Here is a 23,624-nt window from a genome sequence, read left to right as displayed (position 1 = left end):
AGGCATAAGCTTGAGATTCTCCAAATATTAAGATGTATGAGACATAAAGAGTCTACACCACTGAGTAAGACAGAAACCAGGCTTTAATGTCCTTATGCCCTATCAAGAAAGTATATGAAGAAGAAATTGATAGTGTATACATCCAGTGAGATAAATGAACGTTGACTATCACAGTTAGGATCAAGGTCATTAAGATCATTGCTAGAAAAAGTAGTGGTGGGATGAATGCATGAAGAATCAAGAGGAATTAGAAGCAGTGGATTTAGACAACAGCTACAGGATTTGTGCTGTACCAGGTAGCCAAGAAATGGAGCAGTAGCTAATGGAAAGTAGGATCATGAGGAAAAAATATGATAGATGAAGGAACAGTCAGATGTTTGCTGATGAGAATGATTCTCAAAGTAAGAAAACAAATAATGACATGAGAGAAAAAGAATTGCAGGCCAGGCATGGCAGCTCACTCTGTAATCCGCACACTTTGAGAGACCAGGGCAGGTAGATCACTTGAGATCAGGTGTTCGAGAACAGCCTGGCCAACATGGTGAAACCTGGTCTCCACTAAACATACAGAAATTAGCTGGTTTGTGGTGGCATACGCCTGTAATCCCAGCTACTCAGGAGGCTGAGGCAGGAGAATTGCTTGAACCTGGGAGGCAGAGGTTGCAGTGAGCTGAGATTGTGCCATTGCACTCCAGCCTGGGCGACAGAGCGAGACTGTCTCAAAATAAATAAATGCTTCAGTGACATCCTCAGATGGAGAGAGTTGCTAGGGTGATGTACTTAACTAAGCAGAAGAAAATGGAAGCTCAGGCACAAGTAGGGGATTTGGCTGCATGCAGAAATTTAGGAAGTAAGTCTGTGGTAACTGGTTCGGTGTCATTTCTTTAACAAAGTTTAATTTACAAAACTGTATGGTCTTTGAGAACAGAACAGAAGCAATGTCTGTATTATCAACCATTTCATGTCCATGGCTTACATATTAGTGGGCACTGAGTAGAAACTCAGCATATAGTTGTTGAAGAGGGATGGGCAGGTGAATGTAGGTACACATGGATGAGCTTCTCATAGCAAAGAAGTCTCCTCCCACTTTTAGTGTAAAAGATCCAGGTTCACTGTTTATTTGCATTCCATATAGAAGTAATTGACATGGTCTGAGCACTTAAAAGCATTATATGAAACAAACAAACCCACTTAACTGACAATAATCAATAGAAGAAAAAAGCAACAACATGGTCCCACACTCTAACTTTAATAAAAGACAATGTTGAAATATCTCATGTAATCTTAGATGACTGTTGACAGTTCTGATTTTTGAGTAAGGAATGGCCTTATCTCTTGTGTACATTTGTGAAATATTCCCCATGGAGTTCCCTCTAAGATCACGTTAATGTGATGCTTTAAAAAAAAGAGCTAATTATGAATCAGAATTTGCAAGTATCCTAAATTCATTCATTAGTTATTCTGGAGCTACTAAGCATTTAACAATTCTGATTTTTTTTCAGTGCGACCAAAATCCCTTGAGCAGTTTCATTTTGAAAATAAATAAAATACTCACTAATTTAATGAAAGTAACACAAAGAAGTTTGAATTCTTACTGGTCACAAATGAGATCAGAAAAACGTGGCTTTGTTGAAACCTCACTGATTTTCTCTTAGCAAGAATATGAATAAAACTCAAAAACACACAATGTGAAAAGTTGATCCATTTTTTGTGGCATTTTTTGTATACATTGGCTGAAATTACAAATAACGCAGACATAGCCCAAGAAACATGCATATGAATAACTAATTTTGTTTCATATAGCTAGAGATTTTATAAATTTCGATGAAGAAAAGTTCAGCAGAGTTGGGAGAATTGAAAACTAAGTGGAGATTAGCACATCAAATTAGCTGACATGTAAAGGCCCAAAAATGTATTATTTAGAAGTAAAAAATGAAGTTCCTCCCTGGTAACAAAAAAAATACCTGGTTAACTGCTCACCCAAGTCTCCACTTTAATTTGTTTTTGTTGATAGTTTGATTGAAGTACTTCTGAGTATTAAAATGTAAAGCCAATTTAAAGTTTACACTATATGGTCATGTGTCACTTAATGACAGGATACATTCTGAGAAATGAGACATATAGTGATTTTATTGTTGTGTGAACTTTGTAGAGTGTACTTACACAAACGTAGATGGTGTAGCCTGATACACACATGGGCTCTATGAGACAGGCTGTTGCTTGCAGGAAGTATGTTACTGGATTGAATACTATAGGCACTTGAAACACAATAGTTAAGTAATTGTATTTCTAATCAGATCTAAATATAGGAAAGGTACAGTAACAATATGGTATAAAATCGGGTTCTCCAAACCCTGGGCCATGGACAGATACCAGTCTGTGGTCTGTTAGGAATGGGGCTGCATAGCAGGTGAGCAGTGGGTGAGGGAGCAAAGCTTTATCTGTTATTTACAGCTACTACTCATCACTTGCATTACTGCCTGAGCTCTGCCTCCTGTGAGATCGGTGGCAGCTTTAGATTCTCATAGGAGCGTGAACCCTATTGTTAACTGTGCTTCCAGAGGATCTAGGTTGCACATTCCTTAAGAGAATCTAATGCCTGCTGATCTGTCACTGTCTCCCATCACCCCCCAGATGGGACAGTCTAGTTGCAAGAAAACAAGCTCAGGGTTCCCACTGACTCTGCATTATGATGAGTTATGTAATAATTTCATTATGTATTACAATGTAATAACAAATAAATATGTAATAACTGTTATGTCCTTGAGTCATTCCAAACCCATCCCTCCACTCTGGCCCATGGAAAAACTGTCTTCCAATAAACCAGTTTCTGGTACCAGAAAGTTGAGGACCTGCTAGTATAAAAGATTTTAAAAATAATGGCACAATTGTCTAAGTCATTTACCACAAAGGGAGCTTGCAGGGCTGGAAATTGCCCTGGGTGAGTCAGTGAGTACTGAGTGAACGTGAATGCCTGGGACATTTCTGTGCACTACTGTAAACTTTGTAACTACTGCATACTACATTAAATTTCTTTTAAAAATATTTTTCTTCAATAATAAATTAGCTTTAGTTTATTATACCTTTTTATTTTAGAAACTTAAAATTTTAACTTGACTCTTTTGTAATAACATTTAGCTTAAGCTGCAAACACATGGTACAGCTTTACAAACATAATTTCTTTATTATGTCCTCAATCTATAAGTTTTTTTCTATTCTTAATTTTTATTTTTTTAATTTTTAAAAGTTTTTTACTAAAAACTAAGGCACAAACACACAGGATAACCTAGGCCTACAGAGAGTCAGAATCCCCAATATCACTGTCTTCCACCTCTACCTCTTATCCTACTGGAATGCCTTCAGGGGCAATAACACACATGGAACTGCCCTGTCCTGGGAAAACAATGCCTTCTTCTGGAAAACCTTCTGAAGGATCTGCCTGAGGATGTATTACAGATTCCTTTCTTTTCTATAAGTAGAGTACACTCTAAAATAATGATAAAAATTATGGCATAGCAAATATATAAGCAAGTAACATAGTCATTTATTGTCATTATCGAGCATTATGTACTGTACCTAATTGGATGTGCTAGACTTTTATAATTGGCAGCGAAGTAGGTCTGTTTATACAAGCGTCACCTCAAACACACGACTAATGCCTTTCACTATGACATTGTAACAGCTATGATGTCACTTGTCATATGAGGAACTTGTCAGCTCCATTATAATCTTATGAGACCATTGTACATAGGTTCTGCCTTTGACCAAAATATTTTGTAGGACATGATAGTATATTCTTCCTCTCTTAAACATTTCATTATATTTTAGATGGGTTGCTGAAAGTCATATAATATTGTCAATAAATGGATTTTCAAATTGGCCCACAAGAATTCAAACTAGAAAATTAGCATGTATTAAAGACAAATTTAGTTTGCTATAAAATTTATATCATACTAACTCAATTAGACTTTGAAAGTAAGGTTTTTCATGTGATCTATCATGGCATAGTATAAATTGGTCAATGTTTTTTACGTTTTTATTTTTCAGCTAAACATTTTACAAATGTTTATAAGAAAAACAATTTCCAAATACCTTTTCCCTAACTATATTTTTTTAAGTAAATGTGGAGATATTAGAATGTCTGGCAGGTCTTTTATAAGTGAAGTTGAATTTGTTCAGATAACAGAAATTAAATGTTATTAAAATGTTATTTTTATAGATACATATGTATATAATTAAAATTAAATTGAATTACATATACGTATGTAATTTAAAATGGCTGTGTTTAAAGGAAACTTATCAAACATCTGCTTGAAAGTAAAGACACTCATCAAATCCATTAGATAGTAGGTTAGTCAGATAATTCATATTGTCCCTATTTCACATTCCCATTGGATAATCAATAATTGGCTTCATTTTCCTTAACAAATTGTTTTTCAAATGACTTCGCTTTAATCTGATCAAGCATATATTAGATACTGACATTTTTACAGTGTTCAATAAAGTGAGTGAGGTACACATTTATGCATCTGTGTGATAGGGACCAAAGAAATAAATCTGTGAGTTAAAAACTACATCTAACATATATGTCTTTGTAACATTTGTTTTGCTTATATAACAAAAATTATATTGATTCAGTTGCTTCAGATATGTACAACTGAGCTCACAATGCTGGGCAGCTCTCTGAATTCTTTATAATCCCAGTTCCAGCATGCAAAATATTATTTAAGTTAATTTAAAATATCTACATAAATGTATAAAAGAGTATTATGAAATGATATGTTGTCATTGAAACACAAGGCAAATTGTATATGAAAAGAATTTCCCTATATTTTGTCTCAGATATATTTATATTTACATTGATTGTAAAACAATTTAGATTGATTATAAAACAAGATGTGAAATCAAACATAGAATCTGCTCCTAATCCTAAAGAGAAAGTGATTTGAATGGATGGCACTACTTTTCTGAATTCTAATATATAAGCTTTAAAACTGAGATTTAAATTAAACAAATTTAAATTGGAGGATATGATAAAAACTCAAGTGTCATGTGACACCGATTCATGTATTCAGTATAACAATGTAATATTCAGAAATGTTAAAATACTTTTGAGATATGGCAATGCCAGATAAGAACTTTAAGTTTATATTTTCCTTCTAATTGTTTTTCTTTCATTACCAGCTGATGATGATATCAAGAAATACCAAGGATGCAATGCTGAGGCCTCTTAGACCTTTGAAGGATATTAAGGTACGAAAAATACATTGACAGCTTTTTGCCCAGTCTGCATGACTGTCTAGGGTTGCATTCCTACTCAGAATAATTTAGTCTGTTCCAGGGTTCTATGTGGCCCAAATGACATCTATCAAAAGAAATTGCTCATTTCCTTACCTTTATTTTCATTGCTTCATTGACCCTGTGTGGTATGAGCAGCAGTTTAAACAGAACAACTTAAAATAAGGCATAGGAAGCAGCACCTCGGTCATGATATGTAACATAAATCACTAACTTTTTTGTGCCTTTGGCAAATTGTGATTGCTATTCTGCTCAAAAAATGCGGGTCACTGGCCTTTTGGCAAACTCTCTTCATCAGCAGTCTGCTTTGTTTTGAAGAAAATGGAAAGGCAAGAGAAAATGTGTAAGTTTAGTTTATAAACTGGCAGGTTATTTATTCAGACAATTGTAAGAAAGAAAGCAGTGGAAATTTTGATGAGAAAATAACTTGAAGAAAGAGAGAGTCACCTTAGGGTGAAGACCTTTGGGTAGTAAATTAATGACAAGACTAGAAACTGTAATAAAAGGGCAATGTGTATCAGATAACTTTGTGGTCATCACACAACGGGGACTTGAGATATACAATGGGAATTACATGTATGTATGTGCTGATAGTTTGTAGTTTGATCTTAGAGCTCTCAGCATATCTCTTGCTTTCTCCAAAAAAAATCTCTTTCAAACAAAAAGGATGTGTTCCTACAGTACCTAGCACAGAAACATACACATATGTGCATGTGCACACACACACAAACACACATCACATCACAAGATCTTAGAGTACATGGGCCTATAAATGATTCTTACCTAGCATACTGTAAGAAGGTTGGATCCTAACATAAAGAACACGTGCTGCAGACCTGGTTCTTGAATTTACTACCTTAGTGGCTGTGGATCCGTTGATAAAAATCTGTTGTGACTTATTTTCTTCTCATGTGTAAATAAGGGTTTTAATTTCCACTTTGTGTTATTGTAAAGCCTAATTTGTATGTGATACAAGGAGCAAGTGCCAGACTGTCTGTTGGACTTCTAGCATGGTGCTTTGCATATAGAAAGAGCTCAATAAATTGATATTTTGGTTGAGTTCAAATAGAGAGATGAAATATTCTCTCTCTCTTCCAAACTGATGATAGTTCATGAAGTAAAAATTTCACTTACTCTTCTGTGTTTGTAGTCCCAGGAAAATCAACCCTGGTAAAAATGCTACATCCAAACTCTCTATCTGCCATTCATTTCTCTCTACCCTCATTGACATTTCCCAAAGTAAGACAAATTTTCTGCTTCAGAGTTTAGTTCAGTGTGGCATCCATTAAGTTACATTACTCTACTAAGTGGGGTCAATGCAGTAATGGCTGATACTTACATGAGCCCTGACTGGCCTATGGCTACTCTTTAGGATTGCCAACAATAAGCTATAAACTATTCTATTCTTTCTTCTTTCTTCCTTCCACGTAATAAACTTTTCTAGACCCTCTTTGCTCTTTTAGAAACAGGATGGAGAAGATCTTGACTATGGAATTTTCTAGCTTCTCTGCCTATGATTGAAGGATGTGCTTAATTCAGAGCAAAAAAATAATGTATCAGTTAGTTATTGCCACATAACAAAATATCCCCAATGTTAATCATTCTTTTTATTACCGTTACTTAAAACAACAACAGCTTACTAGCTGGCTCCATCTGCTGATCTGGGCAAGCCTTGACTGATCTCAGCTGGGCTCCTTCACACATCTGAGGTCAATTAGAGGGTTGGATGGGCTGACAAGTCTAGAATTGTTTGGCTGAAATCACTCATTCTCCTTTTGTTACTCACATTCTTCCAGCAGGCTAGTCAAAGTATTTCCTCACAGTGATGGCAAGAATTCCAAAAAAAAAAAAAAAAAAAAAAAAAAAAAAAAAAAAAAAATTAAACAGAACTGTAGAGCATTAATTTTAAGCCTTTGTTTGCAGGAAGTTTGATTCTGTCCCATTTGTCAAAGCAAGTTACATGTCCAAGTCCAGAGTCATTGTGGGGAGGCTACTACCAAAGGGCAGATACATGGAAGTATGAAAAACAGGATGCATTAAATTAATAGAAATTGGGTGTATTGATCAATAGGAATTATACTTTGGCCACAGTTTCAAGCCATGTTTTCCCAACCAGTATCACCTGTATTTGGCTCTGACTCCCTTATCTGTTTCCCAGCTGGTTAAAAACCCTCACCCTAACAGATGATGAGCATATGGGAGATTTGCATAACAATACAAAGGCATGCTTTGTATTTTGTGAATGATCTGGCCAGGCTAGTGATGCTGGCACAGTTTGTAGGAACAGATATCAACCTATTCAAATCATTTTGTGGTATTGATTAAAGTCCAGAAAACCTATAGAGTACAAAAAGTTTTGAAGAAGCAGAATTTTCCAGGTATGCACATTTAATTGACTAGTTTGAAATTCTGAGAAGAGAAAACGTTTAAATTACTTAATGATTTGAAGACCAACTAAAAGGACTTGGAGAAAGAAAACCTCTGTTGGAACCTGAATTCAGCTACACAGTTGCACTGTGTAAGCCCCATGATCTCATCTAATCTCAGTTCTTTAATTTGGAAAATTGCAACAATAACCTTTATATTTTAAAAATATCTCTAGAGGATCATTCCACCTGAAGATGCTTTGTAAACTTAAAAATGTTATCAAATGCTATGACCTCCAAACTCATCCCAAGTTTATTAGTGTTGTAGAATTTTGTTTTATGAAGGAAATTTAGTGAATAGTGTTTCAGTACTTATATTGTTGTACTGGACCGAGCATAGAAAGTCAACACCAAGACAAAATTATGCCAAATTGCAGGATCTTTATTGCCAGCGGCCACAGAGGACTTGCGTCTCTCCAACCCGTGGCGTTGAAAGGAGGGTGCCAATACTTTTTATACCCGAAAAGCCACCTTGGGAGTGGGGGTGAGGAGTGGCAAAGGGGCTTCAGACATTCCAAGGGCTAGTGGATTCTGTAAATCACCTCCTGGGCAGAGAGGAGGGCTCCGGACATTCCAAGGGCCAGGGGACTTTTGTCATTCCGATTGTTACTTAAGTGGTTTACAGAAGTCAAGATAAACATTAGTTTACACATTATCTGGGTAGGGTGGAATTCACAGACCTTAGTTACTTATTACAAGTCGCAGGAGCATGGGTTAGGACTGCTTGTCTGTCACTTAGGGCAACAGAAAGAAGTTACTGATAAGCAAAGATAAGCAACTTTACATAGTGATTATTTTGCAAAGCAAACTAGCAGTTTTATTGACAGAAGCCAAGGCCAGCAATTATTGTGAGGAGAATGGGGTAGCCATTACAACTTATTTTAAAAACAGCTTTGTCTTTCATAAAATGGCATTGCTCAGGTTCTAACTTTATGCTTCCTATGTTACAATATGTGGAACACAGCATCCTAGAACAGTTAATATTCCATTTGTCTAATTAATATGTATATGATCTACCAGTCAATACCAAGATAATCATGATTTTTCTTTGAAAACATTCTAGAAAATGAAATGTTTTAGTGAAGACTCAAGAGATGTTTCTGCATATGCAAATAATTCTGGAGGGAAACAAAAGAGAGCAAGTCATTAGAAAATAAGCTATTTTCCATTGGTCGGTGGTCACAAAGTTTCTTTCCTGATGTTAAGCCAAAGGAGTCAAATCCAGATTTTACAGTAAACTTATTAGGAACAGGCTGGGCATGGTGGCTCACACCTGTAATCCCTGCACTTTGGGAAGCCAAGGCAAGTAAATTACTTGGGGTCAGGAGTTTGAGACCAGTCTGGCTAACATGGTGAAACACCGTCTCACCTAAAAATACAAAAATTAGCCAGGCATGGTGGTGGGCACCTGTAATCCCAGCTCTCGGAGGCTGAGGCAGGAGAATTGCTTGAACCTAGGAGGTGGAGGTTACAGTGAGCCAAAATCATGTCACTGCGCTCCAGCCTGGGCAACACAGCCAGAATCCGTCTCAAAAAAATAAATAAATAAATAAATTATTAGGAACAAAACAAGAAGTGAGGTGCCTGGGACCAAAATTTAAGGAGGCTCTCACTCTTCAGTGATGACCCTGTCTCTGCACTACATATACTAAGAGTGAGTGTCTCCTTGAATTTTATGCCCGAGGAGCTTTCTTTGTCTTGCCCTTAAGGCCCTAGTTAGGGCATGGTTAAAATACTAGACATTATTCCCCTAGTAGCATAGGACTTCAAATCAATGAGCAGGTAACAGAAATAATTTTTAATGTACTTGCATTAAAAACTTGTAAATACAGGCTTCTTTTGGATTCTTGATGCTGCATTTTTTAAATGTATAGAGCCATCTAAAATATTTGAAAAAGACAATCTTAGCACAAAAGTTCTTCTCAGCATACCAGGTAAGAAATCGTAGCCATTTGGCCTTGGCTGAGAGCAGATCTGGGGTCTGTTAACAGGATTTTGAAACCCATCTCCACCCTGTGTTGGCTCCGTGAGCTTGTACAAGATATTTAGCTTCCTCATCTGGCAAATGGGGATGATTTTTATAGCACTTATCTTTTATGTTTTACATGCAGGTGAAAGAACTAAATGTAATAATGTACATAAAACTTTTAACAGTGACTTGGCTTACAGAAAACTCATCAAATGATAGATACTATTATTGATATTATGTTTGTTATTATTATTACTATTTCTGGAGCAAAGCCTTTGCCAAATAATCTGCCTTTGGCACTAAAAATTCATTCATAGGATTCAAAATATCTCTCCTGATGCCTCTTTTTAGCAGGAAGTAGCCAGAAAGAATACTTGTCCAAGAACCCCTAACAACAATTAGGTTTACCTCTCTTGAGGGAGGAATAATACTGGAGTTATTAAAAAACAATTTTTAGGCAGGTAAAAAAAAGTGAAGGTTCTAGGCAGAATTTTCCTTTAGTAAAAAGCAACCCCTGAAACCTTTCTTTTCTAACAGAGAAGCGGCTTGAAAAGCCAGGCTGGCAAACTTTAATATGCAAATGTCAGTGATTAGAAACTGGATCCATCCAACATGCTGATTCCTGCCCTCTTCTCCTTGTCAACACATGTGCCAGGTATCATGTCTTCCTCCAGATGACTCCATGAGTGCAGGACATCATGGTGACCTGCATTTGCATATTAAAAGGCCAGGGTGGGAGGGCCATGTATTTTGCTGGCTATGTGAATGACACACCTGGTCAAACCAATCCCCTGGGCAAAATCCCCTATGCAAATCAGTCACCACCTGCTCCAGCCTCCCAATATAGCCAGCAGCTTTTCTGCCTCACATGTGGTTTTCTCCATTCAAAGCACTCCTCTCTCTTTAATGGGGAGTTATTTTCTTCTTTCTTTCTTCTTTGTTGCCTATTTAACTTTCTACTTCTTAAAACAAAAAACTAAAAAGAAAGAATAAGAAAAACAAAAAAACAAAACAAAAACATCTGTCCTGAAATAGATTTAAAGGTTGTCTTTTTTCTTCTATATAGCTTATGATGATTCTTATGAAATCAAATGGAAGTTCCGAAGGTATGAAAGAGAAGAGAGAGACAACAAAAGAATCAGAATTAGGAAATCTAACCTGAAATTTCAAAAAATTTCGATTATTTTTAGTTTTTTCAAGAGAAGGTTTCAAGTGATTAATGATTATTTGTTATTACTTAATTAATAGTCTTTGGCAAGCTATTTTCTACCTCTTAAAATCCCATTGTTTTAGGACTCAAAAATCCTTCTGTCATTAGGGCATGTTTTCTCTAAATTTTGAAAGGATTTTTTAGGATGTGGTTTTCCCCCAAACATTTACTTTACATAATCTCTTCCAAAAATTTATATTTTCAGAATAATAGGGGATTTCCTTTTCATTGGTATATTTGAAAAAATAAATTGGCCTAGATTCATAGAATAGAAATGACGTCTAAGTCTCAAGTTCATATTGTGAAATGCATAGTTAGAGGGCCTAACAATTAATATAGAAATAATAGCACAGAAAAAATAGCACAGAACAACAGTGATAATCAATATCAAAGTAGAGAGTAATAGAAAATAATGACTCTAGATGAAAAACAAATGTATTAGTAGGTACAATATACATGAATTCTGAGATAGAGATAAATGTAATAATCTTCTGAAATACAATTGTCTCCATGCATGTATTAATTTGTTTACTGATTTGTAGCATATTTTGGCAAATCAGTTGTCAAGGGCCTACATTATCAATTCACTAATTTTGGTGCTAATCTGTCAACATAAAAGACATAGTAAAACAGAGCACAGAGAACATTTTCCTTTGGTATTTTTTAAAAATTTGCGGAACTATGGCATTAAAGTGCTTTGATATAAAAAACAATTCAGAAAGTTGCTAATAGGTTGACTCACATATTGTTTGAACATTGCCAAGAAAGAAATGATAACATAAGTACCATATAGGATGTTTTATGGGATGATTTTGGTACCTTACACTTAGTCAAAACTGCATATTTCAGCTGATGACCTATTTTCTCAGGTCTTAAAACCTTGCTTGATTCTCAGTTGCATCAGTACTGGGGGAGCGCAGTGGCACTATCACAGCTCACTGCAGCCTCAACCTCCCAAGCTCAAGCAATCCTCCTGCCTCAGCCCACAAGTAGCTGGGTTTACAGGCATGTACCACAACACCTGGCTAAATTTTGCAATTTTTGTAGAGACAGAGTATCTCCATGTTGCCCAGGCTGGTCTCAAACTCCTGGGCTGAAGAAATCAGCCTGCCTCGGGCTCCCAAAATGCTAACATTACAGAAGTGAGCCACTGCACCTGGCCTGAACTTCTTTTTATTTTCTTTACATACCTATCATTGAAAGGAGGTATAGCACCATCTAAAAGAATAGAATTCTGTATCCAACAGATATAAGTTGGGTCCAGTTTTAATATTAGTCATCTGGTGCTGGGAAATTAAAAATTCTATGAACTCAAGTTTTCTTTTCTAAAATAAAAAGATCATATTTATTTTATGAAGCTACTTTGAAGATTAGGAAAAGAATACAAAATATTTGGCATAAATTAAGTAATTTATAGTAGCTGCTAGAATTATTATGTTATTGTTTAATTGATAAGAAACTGGCTGTCGGGAATTAGGTGAAATCCGCTGACTAAAAAGATATATAAGGCAGAATATTCACTTTTGGGAGCTCTCAATGGAATAGTGAAAAGTCAGAAGACTTGATGAATAGACATTGATGAGTGTCTTGGAAGCACAGAGGAGGAACACCAGGCTAGGCATTGATACTCAGGGAAGGCCTCTGTCTAAGCTGAATCCTGAAGCAGAAAAAATGGGGAATGCTTGGTATCTAGCAGAGGAAACATTATGTGTGCAGACCTAATGGGTGTACAGCAGGCTGGCTGGAGCAGTTAGGGAAAACGAGGGAGAAATGAGAGGAGACTAGAGAGATAAGTAGAGGCCAGATCTCAAAAAGGATTCAAAAGACAACCAGAGAATATGAACCATATCCCAAGGCTGATAGAAAGAGCCATTAAGGGTTTTAAGGCAGCAAGTCAGAGGATCAGATTTTTGCTTCAGAAAGGGCACTGGAAACGAGAGAGGGAAAGCAATTAGAGACTCCATATGTCCCAATTATGGCATAAAAGTATTCTCAGCTGGAGAATTGATGGTGGATACAAAAAAGTGGCTGGATCTCAATGCTGAAAAATGTTGCCTTGCTAAAATTCAGTAAGTGAATGAGAAAAGCAATGCATGGAGTTAATAATCCAGTAACACTGCTAAATCCACCCCAGTCACTGTATGGTTGACACTGGTCATTTGGCCTTTGATCCTGAATATGTCTCTTTTGTCAACCAGAACAAGTTGAAAGGAAAGGATATGAATCTTTTCAGCCTTTCTCTACATCTTTGAGTTTTCATGTAAAATGAATTTTGCATTGGCTCTCTATATAATTTTCACCGCTTTCAGTTAATTTCCATGGATAAGCAAATTAATTATATCCTGTTTCCTTACATCAACTATACTGGCATGGCTCATAGGTAATTGTATGGTGTCATTTCCGCTTTACACCATCACTGGGAATATTAGATTTGTAAAGGTTAGGATGCTGCTTCTCAGGAAGATACAATTTTATTATTTCTAAATCGAGAAATTCTCATTGACCTAGTTTTCTTTATTTGCTGTTTCCATTTGGAATTTTATTACATCTAACATGCCATACAATGAGCATTATAGTGAATAGATAACTGACTGGAGTCATTTAAACTCAACTCTAGCATATTTTCACTTCCACTTGATCTTAAGTCATTCAAGATATCTCTTCAGCTTGCTTCTCAGCCTCTCTTTTAACACTCCTCTCAATACCTTTGGCTGTAGCCTAGTCGGTGATTGCCATTCTCCAAATGCTCACTCACCTGCAGTTTTTATGGAGTCTGCAATGTTTCCTTGGCCTAAAATGTACTCCTCCCACCCTACCGTCATTTCATGACAGTAGTGCCCTGGTATCTGGAGTTTTGCTTTCGAGCGTTTCAGTTACCTGTGGTCAATGTGGTAAACCATGTCTGAAAATACTAAATGGAAAATTTCAAAAAAAAATTCATGTTTTAAAGCATGGACCTTTCTGAATACCATGATGAGATAAAATATTGTGGCATCCTGATCCATCCTGCCAGAACCTGAATCATCCTTTTGACCTGTATGTCCATGCTGTGTATACTACTCACCAGTAAGCCACTTAGCAGCTATCACAGTTACCAAATCAACCTACACAGTGTACATGGGATTTATCCCTATCCTCAGTTTCAGGAATCCATTGGGGATCCCCAGTGGGATCCCCATTGGGGATCTTGGAACATATTCCCCATGGATAAGGAGAGAACTACTGTAATTCTTGTTCTTCTTTTCTCTCCTTGGACATTTATTCTGAAAGGCTTCATGAACACATATGGCTATTTATGGAGGGCTTACTTCACATTATACTAGGCACATAAAGAATGTAAAGTTGAGCAAAGTAAACTTGGATGTGACCTTAAAGAACTTTAACAGGTGGAAAGATCGATATTAATACAAACACACACACATGCTCACATATATGTAGAGTGCCTCTAGAGCAACATACAAGGAAAAGGTAGAAAAGGGTTGTGTCTGAAGAAAGGAAATTGGACTGTGGTGACCAATCTGGGAAGAAGTCTTCAGAAGAAGATATTTTCTTTGGAATTAAATAAATATGTACCAGATGATTAAATATGTACCAGTCCAAGAATCAAGAAATTTGAAAAATGTGGTAAGTGCTATGAAGTAACATTACATAGTATCATTAGAGAAGATACCAGGATACCCTAAGTTAATTTGGGGAGCTAATTTTACTCTTCCCTGAAGAAATGATCTTTACTGGATGAGGGCCAAATATTCCAGATAGAGCAATCAGCCTAGGGGAAAGGCCTATGTCAGGAAGAAGACTGACCTTCAAAAAAGAGTGGCAGAATTAGATTGCTGAAGAAGAAGGGAAAGTTGGTAAGGGGTGAGACATGAGAGGATGAAAGAAGCTACATTAATGCAGAAGCTTGTAGATTAGATTATGTTGTGGGTTTCACATTTTATTTTAAGCATAGGATGGGGGATGTAAGTATTTGAGCAGAGGAAGGGAGAGAACTATTTTTCACTTTTAAAAATTGTCTTGGATATTTGGTAGGGAGTGTATTGGGGAGAGAGTTTTATAAAGTATGTTAGGGAGATTTTTAAGACTATTGGAACAATGCTGTATTAGTACAAATGAGATGTTCCAATCATTTTGACCATGCCAAAGAATGTCATGAGTAAAGAGATTCAACAACGATTGTGGAGACATCCTAGGTAAGACTGGTTAGGCATTTTCTGTAGGTGGTGAGAGAAGGATAGATAAGTATGGCTTCCAAGTTTCTCTACCCAGCACCTTGGAAGACAGTGAATTCACTTAGCTGGAGATTAGTTTGAAAAGTCTACATACCCTATAATTTCAACTATTTGACATTTAAAAAATGGTAACACTGGAGAAAGGAAAAAGACCACTGGATGTCGTGAGTTCAGAGAAACTCAGGGAGAGATTAATAGGTGGAGCACAGGAGATTTTTAGCACAATGAAATTATTCTGTATAATACTGTAATAGTAAATAAATGACACTATCCGTTTGTCAAAACTTTGTACATAGATCTGTATGACAGAAAGAGTGAGCCCTAATGTAAGCTATGGACTTTAGTTAATAATAGCATGTCAATATTTTTTCATCGATTGTAGCAAATGTTCCATATCAATGCAAGATGTTAGTAACAGTAAATATTGTGTGCAGTAGAGTAGGTTTAGGAATCTTTCTTTATGATCTATTCATTTTTTTTCTGTAAATCTAAAACTACTCTAAAAAAAATAGTCTACAAATTTAAAAAGAAGAAAAGAAGCCAGAGTTGTGGTAGAAAAGGCAAACATGAGAAATGTCACAGAAGACAAAAAGGGGGTATCATGAAGGAATTCATAATCAAATATATTAAATGTTGCTGAAAGATGAAATGAGTTGAAGAAACAAAATCCATTGAGTTTGACAAGATGACATTTATTCATGATTTTATTATAGCAAGAGTAGTATCAATAGTGTAGGCAGAAGAGATGTTCCAACAGTGTTTCAATGGTGGAGTCAGAAATCAGATTGGTGTGTGATAAAGATAAAATAGGTCCCCTCAGAAAATTTAGGATTTAAAACTTAAAGGACCAATTGAACTAAAAGTATACCTCCATAATAATATATGGAAAAAATTCTTAAAGAATTTTCAAAACTTTGCATAGCTACAAAATACACAAAGTATGTATGTGTGCGTGCATTGCTTAGTATTTTATATTATGCTGTAGGTAACATGCAATAGATATCTCAAGAAAGATCTAGTTTTACTATGTAGCTTAAAAGATTTTTGTTAAGCTGCATATGTTTTTAAACTAGACTGGTTATAAAATTTGAAATATTATCAAAGGCTACATTGATCAACAAAGAAATTTCTCACATGGTTATCATAGATCCATCCATCACTGTATATAAAACCATATTTTCCTCAAATATATATGGAACATTTATAAAACATTCATATTTAGTATCACTGAAAAAAAAACAGTGAGTCTATAGTTATGGGATAAGCTTAACAAAAAATTTTACTAAATATTAACTAAAACTTATGTGTCAAAATGACAAATTAGATAAAATTGATAATATTTAATACCATATAAAATATCCTCCAGGAAAAATAAAAGGAAGATGGGTCTTTTTCTGACCAAGATAGAATAGTAGGGAAAAGATATAAGCTGCCTAAAACCACTGAAAAATCCACAAGATACATTAAACAATTTTTGATATTTTAGATATCATGCAATGAAGGTCAGTGACCCCAAAGCGATGGAAAATGAAAGAGCTGAGCTCATGATTGCCCTAACTTACTGCCTGGCTACAGTTTACAGGATGCAGTGTTGGGGACAGGAATCCAGGCAGTATCTAGGAGTCTCCGTGAGGTGAAGACACAGACATGGGAGTCTTCAGAGGCCACCATGGCTAGAATTTGCAAGATAGAGTACTAGAGAGAAGAGAGAGTGAAAGCTCTGGGTATAGGCAGAAGGTTCTACTCTAGTCTCCAACTTACTACTGATTGCACATGCACATAGAAAACTACCCAAGGCTAGGAAAATAACTATTGAAAAGATTGGAGGGAATAATCTTCAAAGTAAGAACAGGCTGAAAATAATTCCTTTTTTCATCAACAAAGAGTGAAGAATGTCAAAAATCATGGAATATTGACAGATTATTCCAAAAGGTTTTTGTCTCAGCAGTGAAAAATATTAACCCTAGACAAAATGTCATTCTAGATTAACCTGTCTCCAAGCAACTTAAAGACTTCCCAGGGCAAAGGTAAAAAATATTTGCAAGAATAAAAAAAAATCCAATATTTATTCATGTGAAGAGTATTTTAAACAACCATCACTTATTTGTTTTGAATTCTCTGTAAGTTTCTAGACCTTAACTGTTTATAGAAATATAATTTTTTTGTCTAGTATCTTATCATTTTCAAAAAGCCAGATAAGTTTTCAGCTAATTTTGAATATTATGAATGTGTGTGGTTTTAATGATTTTTATATTAGTCTTCTAATTTGTGTATGTGATCTGGCTTAACAGATAAGTCATACAATAGAGCGCTAATCCAAATATAGTTTGTAGACTGGAGCTAGTAAGAAAATTCTTTGTTTCTGAACCACAATAAGGTAAACACAGAAATAAAGACTACATTTTAGAAACTCTGAGCTGTGAGACACTACTGCAACATCCAAACACATATGACAGTTAATTGATTTTAGTCACTGAATAGAGTATACAGACCAGTTTGCATGATGAGTCATGTGTGGTATGAGCTGAGGAATGGTGACATGCAGAAGGTGTGATAGCCTGGAAATAAGACCAAAAAAAAAAAAAAAAAAAAAAAAAGATCCTGGACCACAGGTGGTTTGAGAAGCACTAATGCGAGTCATAAAATTCACTTTGTGGAGTCCAGGGGAGAGGAGTATTGAAAGAGATACATAGTCATTCCCATGGAAACTGAAGCTCAAATACAACTTAAGGTCTATGTGACTGTTAATAAGGAACAATGGCATCATGTTAGTACGTGACAAGCATCACAAAGCAAGCTGTCTTTTCAGATTTGCACATCAAATAAAAATTACAGGGGTAAACACTTGAATTGCAGGTGTTGTTTTTTTATTAAGCTACTTCATATGTGGGCAGCTTTGTGCAGTGAGTTCCAGGGTGAGAGGAGTATAACTCACTATTAATGCTGCAGGTGTCAGTCTGTGGATGTCTCTATTTTTTGCTTCCTTCCTTGTATATTCACTCATCATCATTGTCCTCAGACGCCACTGCAGAATTGTTCTTTCTTGTTCTGCAGATGTCACCCGTTTGGCAATATGAATTATGTTTAGGATCATGTCTTCATGTCATTACTCTGAAAACTAAATTACCATTTTTTTATTTTTGTCTTTTACCCTTTTTCCAAGTAATAAGATACATAAGGTCTGAATGTTCTGTTTTTTTGTTTTTTTTAAGAGTGACTGCCTATGGTTTGAATCAAAGCGATAAGACACCAAACTTGAACAGACAGAATGGTGGCTGCCTGGTACTGTCAGCTTTATTTTTTATTCTTTTCTATGGTTATTTTTTTTTCACAGTAGGAGAGGAGAAGGATTACTCTGCTGAGACCTCCATTTCAAATACCACAGTCATTGTTGTGTGCTTATAGCAGGTCAACCACATGCAGTGGAAAGATGAGGAATGCAGTGACAAAATCAATAGTGCCGAGTTGCTTCTTGTTGAACAGTGAAACAATTTTATCATTTTGTTAATAGGACAGTGTTTGTTTTTACGCAAAATCAATTAAATACAACTGGAATGTGCATTTTATGTTTTCCTTAGAAGCCAAAATAATCCAGTGGTAATTGTTTCACTCTCTAGGGAATGGGCATACCAGCACTTTCCTTCTATTTGTCTACTTAGTTTTTTAATCAGCCAGAGGGATTTAATGGCTTCCTAATTAAAAGTAACATTTTCTTAACTTTCACTTTATTTCTCCTGTTTCTTCTCCTTTTATTGGATTATCAGATGCATTCCAATGAATAACATGTCCCTTATGCTCTTTACAATATGAAATTATAACACATCAGGAAATTTTGGTGATGTCTACTCTGTGCATGCCCTTTTGAAGGAGTAAGGATTTTGATATAGAATACCTTATATTGTCTATCTCTGATTATTTATAAGTAGGTTAACTAATATGAGTTTTGATTTTTTTTTAACATTGAAGCAGTGTGAATAAACAAAATTTTGGGCTTCATTCTATCACATCTGCAGAAGCAAAGTTACAGAGTCAGGGAGGTGAGGATGCAGTGAGAGTAGTGTCTTGTTGAGCACTTTCACAAATAGGGACTTCTTTGAAATGCTTTTTTGACATAAATAAGATAATATTATGGCTTTAAAGATTATAATAAAAGTATTTTTAATAAACTAACATGAAATCAAAAGCAAGACCATTCAATATCCAAGAAAGGCATCTATAGCATGGTCCTACCCTTTCTGTGTGCTTATTCACTCTTTTTTTTTTTTCTTTTTGACAAAGTCATGCTCGGTCACCCAGGCTAGAGCAGGCTCTGTCGCCAAGGTATGCTCTTGGCTCACTGCAACTTCTGCCTCCTGGGTTTAAGCAATTGTCCTGCCTCAGCCTTCTGAGTAGCTGGGATTACAGGTGCTCACCAAAATGCCCAGCTAATTTTTGTATTTTTAGTAGAGATGGGGTTTCACTATGTTGGTGAGGCTGGTCTCAAACTCTGGACTTCAGGTGATCCACCTGCCTCAGCCTCCCAAAGTGCTAGGATTACAGGTGTGAGCCACCTTGCCCGGCCCTCACTTAATCTTTAAAAAATGATTTAGATTCCACTCTGCTGTTTATCCTCATCTAAGTTGGTTCTGCTTAGAAATTGCCTAAATTGGCTGGGCGCGGTGGCTCACACCTGTAATCCCAGGACTTTGGAGAGGCCAAGGTGGGTGGATCAGGAGGTCAAGAGATCAAGACCATTCTGGTCAACATTGTGAAACCCCATCTCTACTAAAAATACAAAAAATTAGCTGGGCATGGTGGCGCATTCTGCAATCCCAGCTACTCAGGAGGCTGAGGCAGTAGAATCGCTTGAACCCAGGAGGCGGAGGTTGTGGTGAGCCGAGATTGCGCCATTGCACTCCAGCCTGGGTAACAAGAGCGAAACTTTGTCTCAAAAAAAAAAAAAAAAAAAGAAAGAAAGAAATTGCCTGAGTTTTTACCTAGTTTTCTGGGGAAAATCTCCAAATATGTATGCCTTTTTCCCAGAGAATATTTAAATCAGTAAAAAAAATTATTTCTGTATTCTGAGGAAGGTGTCCACCATGAAGTTTACCAAGAGAATCTGCTTTTATTTTATGCTGGCATTGGCAGTATTTTAATGCATGTCCATCATGGATTAAGGATCTGGGAAGCAGGAAAAAGTTGGATAGTATTAGAAAGTAAGATAGCATATGCTTGTTTGAGGTTACACTGTGTGTTATAACAGAAAACTATTAGGTTGCAATTAATTAAAACATCTGAGATTTACTTTGTACTCACGTAAAGTCTAATTGACATGGTAGTAGCAGCAGGAAGGCTGCTATCCATACCCCACAGCATGTTCACTGGCTCATGTTCCTTTCAAGATCACCCTCAATGGCAACATGCAACCCACAGAGGAAGAAAATAAGTAGAGGGGCAAATGTGTTTTTTTAATCCTATTGATCAAGAAATGAGACACGTCATTTTCCCCATAGACCACAGCAAGAAAAAGTCACATGGTCACTACAACAACAACAAAAAAAATGGTGGCTGAGAAATACTCTCCAGACAGATATGGGCACTTTTAAAGGAAGCTAACATCTTTGATAGTAAAGCCAACTGCCTCTACCATAAATGATATATTATTTTCAATATTGGTGATATCCTAAATAAGTACATTTTACCAAAATCTTTCAAAGTGAAATGCAACTAATTCTTGATTAACCTGTTTTCAATTTGATACTGTTTAATCAATGCAAATGACTTAATTCCATTATCTTGATTGGGCCTCCATTCATTAATTTTTTTATAATTACTATTTTTACTTAAAGGACTGCATTGAACTTTTAGCATTTTTTATTCTAAGTTCTTTTAATTACTTTTCAAAAATAATATATACAAATAAACACCATATCAATTTATTAAGAAATGTTATTAAATTATGTTGAAGAGCTGGAAAATAAAATAAAATTTCACCAATTCAATTACTCTATGAAGATTTTCAATTTAAGTTTTCATGTTCTTGCAAAATTATAATCTTATTATAGCTAAATATTTACATTCCATAATATTTACATTTTCAAAAAGTATAGTTGGATTGGACACTCTCTGTACTTCCATACTCAAAGTTAAAGAATATGATTTATGTTATACAAGAACAATTGGAGGATCTGGAAATGTAAATGTTAGTAATTACATCAAGTTAAGGGCCTAAAATAGTTGCCAGCCTCACTATAGAAAGACTCACTCACTCAGGACTGTATTATTCTGCAGAAATGGCCAACAAGAGCCAGAATTTGTTCAGCTCAGTTTGATTGCATTTTTGTAGTCTGCATTAGGATTTTAATATTCAGCCTATTAGATAGTATTCTTACTTTTTTAAAAAATATTTTTGTAATGAAAATCACAATTTCGTTATTGGGTGTCATCCATTTTTGCTTAACCTATTTGTTTAGTGCTAGATTAGCAGATACTGAAATGATCTTTCCAGACTGCGCAAAATACGGAACGCTTCATGAATTTGCATGTCATTCTTACGTAAGGGCCATGCTAATCTTCTCTGTGTCGTTCCAATTTTAGTATATGTGCTGCCGAAGCGAGCACTAGATAGTATTCTTAAGTCAAACACATCAAGGTTCTCAGCAGTATAACTGCAATACTCTCAGAGTTCCAAATGAGCAAGGGCTACATTGGACACCTCAGCTTGCAGAGGGTGAAATAGTTCGTTATGATCCTGATGCCATAGGATTTGCTCAGACTGTTATTTGGATTCAGATATGGTATTTATTTTACTCTGCATTGGTTATTGAGATTATTAAAACTTCCACCCTCTGTATGGAGAAACTTCTGGCCTCTAGGACTATAATAATATGCTAATAAAATAATCAGTTTGTTTCTAATTTTGTTTTAATCCTTTAAGTTTTTTGCATTTGATTTATAAAAAGGTTCATATGCCTTTTCCACCCGATTTTGGCTAATCGGTAACTTCTAAGATACCTAAAATAAACATAATTCTAAGTAATTATATCACGTTTTGAACTATCAAATAGATATCTTACAGGAAGGCATGCTTTTTCCTTATTGCTAAAATTCCTGAGGAGGATAAACCTTGGCTTTCTAGGAGTTGTGGTTAAGTGAAGTTAGTCAAAGCAAACTTGTGCTGTAATTATGTTTTTGTAGCTGGAGAAACACTACTGTATGTGACATATCATCAACTTAAATTTTGTACTCCATGCCTTCTGAAGTTAATCTTTTCTCCACTGTAGAGTGTAGCTGTATATTACGTTTATGTTAAGAATTATACATGAATCACCCATAAAATACCTAAGAAACTAATGCATTTAAAGTATTTGCAAAAGAACAAAACTATTGAAGGAAAAAAAAGAAGTTGAGCTAATATACTCTCTCAGCCATCAGAAGTCCATTCTGTGCTTCACTGCTATACGATAGTGGTAAAAGTGTTTTCGTAATCCCTAGTCCCATTACTTTAAAAAAAAATGCAAAAAAATTCAAAATTTTAATTTTTTTAAAATGCCACTTTACTTCTTACAAAAATGTTCTCAGTGAACGCAAAGGTTTCGCCTGAGGGGCTAGGTAGAAAGAATGCTGATGGAAAAATTTGGAGAACCACTACCAAAACTATGTGGTGAGTCATGTGAACACTGGGGCCTATAAAGGTAGTTAAAATTTCCTTGGAACTATCCTTTTCATTTTTAGGTATTGAAACATAAATTATTAAAGCATTTTTTTCTTTTCAATGAATACGTTTTCTTTATATTTCTTCAAAAGGAGAAAGTCAATGATAGAGTTAATCTGAAGTGGCAGATGTGTAGCTCTTAAAATCACAGAGGAGTAATCTGCATATCCTGACCATCATCTGTTTGAAATACTAGGAGATGAGAAATTTTATGAATTAATAATTTTGAAAGTATTTAATAGTCCCATCCAAGTCCTCTGTGTAAGCACCTCCCCATTAGCAACTTCCATCCCATGTAGAGAGAAAATGATCCATTATAAATTATCCAAGAGCTGATGAAGTTTTCCAATTAATATAGTATCTCTTTAATTCCATGTTAATTTCTGGGCATCACAACCTCCCTTATATCTCAGAAATCTGAACTATTTCTTTCTACATACCAGTGTTTTAAAATAAAAGGACTCTTTAGTTCTTTTGGTAAGGGCTCACACACACTCTTCTGAGTCGGTGATCAGTACCATGAAATATTTTCCATTGATGGGATTGGTAATTATTGCTGAGTAAAAGAAAAAATAGATAGGAATGATGAGACAGGTATCTCAAAAGTTAAAAGAAAAAGATAAGCACAGTCTTTCAATTTTGGCACTGTTGACATTTGGGGTGGGATAATCCCTTGTTGTGCATAAACTGCAGGATGTTTAGCAGCATCCATGGCTTCTGCCCACTAGATGCCAGTAGCAGTTTCTCCTCTAGTTTTGATAGCCAAAAATATCTTCAGACAGATCCAAGCGTCCTC

General features: G+C 35.6%; 1 non-coding gene across 1 annotated transcript; it reads right to left on the bottom strand.

Annotated features, from left to right (window-relative positions):
* Positions 1-21,628: 21,628 nt before the first annotated feature.
* Positions 21,629-21,735, bottom strand: LOC120367711 (U6 spliceosomal RNA). The gene has a single exon (XR_005582027.1). It is a non-coding gene; the product is annotated as a U6 spliceosomal RNA (small nuclear RNA).
* Positions 21,736-23,624: the final 1,889 nt, after the last annotated feature.

The sequence above is a fragment of the Saimiri boliviensis genome, chromosome 8, assembly GCF_048565385.1.
Source record: "Saimiri boliviensis isolate mSaiBol1 chromosome 8, mSaiBol1.pri, whole genome shotgun sequence".
Taxonomy (NCBI): Eukaryota; Metazoa; Chordata; class Mammalia; order Primates; family Cebidae; genus Saimiri; species Saimiri boliviensis.
This window is presented reverse-complemented; position numbering and strand designations above follow the sequence as displayed.